Genomic DNA, 1478 nt, shown 5'->3' with positions numbered 1-1478 from the left:
CACGGTTGGCTATTATTGTAGTCCATTACATTACATCGTTCAGTATTAGATTCAAAAACCATCATAATATTATGACGATAGGTAGCAAAAATTAATAAAATAAAATCAATATTCTAATTGGGTTGACCCATTATATTAACCTAACTATTTAATGTGCGTGAAAATTTCGATTAAAAAATATATATATATTCGAGCAAGTTAATAATTTTGATATACATTTTCAGTTTGTATAAGATTGCTTATTAGAGTATAAATATACGATGGACGTTATGCGCAATTATCGTTCACATTTGATTTTACAACAACGATAATAGTTATGCGTACAATGCAGTTTATTTATTTGGTATAACAGATTTGCAAACAAAAACAACGACACACTGATTACGTCATATTTTGTCAAAGGATCACACAACACAAAAAAATTGTCTTAAATTTTTTTTTAATGTTAAATTACTGTAGCTAATAATATAGTTTATATAATGATTTGGTGAAAATCCCATGCAAAAAAAAAAATGATTATTTAAAGGGATATTAAGAAAATATGTAGAATAGCCGCGTGACGTCATTGGACCAGCCGGAGTTAAGTTAAGTGTATTATACTTACTTCATTTATTTTGTAGTTATATTTTAATCCAATATGTGAAGCGTTATTTTATTTTTCACTGTTACCAAAATATTGGTATTTTTAAATGCAATTGGAAATAGCAGTATGAATATCATATTAACACAGAGGATCTTCCAAATTGTATGTGATAGTAGATTTCACTATGGCTTATTTAAATTCCAATTTGGAATCATAATATATTATGTGTATGAATTCACTTTTTTTTATGAATTAAAAAGTGAGATCAAATTATATGTCTAAGAATGTTTTATGTAAATATAGATAATCTTGGACTATCTATTTGCCAAATAGAAATACCAAAACAAACTTTTTTTTTATATTTACTTATAAAACTAAGGGCTCTTTCCTAATTTAGGTAGGTTTGAAAAAAAATTACGGGCCCCTAATTAATTTTGCATCCCGGGCCAAAAATAGCCAGTCCGCCCCTGCAATTTAGGTACTTTATTAAAAAAAATATAATATTGTGTGTGTGGTAGATAAGAAAAAATACATACAAGAACTTTGTACTTGAACTTAATTTATAAAAAAGTGCATAATTAAAATTTAAAAACTTAAAAATGTGAAATATTAAAAAGTAAAAGTTTATTAACATTAACGATTCAAGATCATGATTTAATCAAATCATTTAAAGTATTTGGCACAATTAAATTATGAATTATCTTACAAGCTTAAAACAATAAATATAACCTAATAACCGTTTATCTACTCAACGTATTTTCATGTACTTCACGATAACCCGATAATAGGTATACTTATGAACCATGATAATATTATAGATAATCGTGGTAATTGTGCACAGAACAAAATTAACAATACAAATAACAGCTGATATGATTAGCGACAAGACGTGATA

This window comes from Acyrthosiphon pisum, chromosome A2 (genome assembly GCF_005508785.2).
Source record: "Acyrthosiphon pisum isolate AL4f chromosome A2, pea_aphid_22Mar2018_4r6ur, whole genome shotgun sequence".
Lineage (NCBI taxonomy): Eukaryota > Metazoa > Arthropoda > Insecta > Hemiptera > Aphididae > Acyrthosiphon > Acyrthosiphon pisum.
This window is presented reverse-complemented; position numbering follows the sequence as displayed.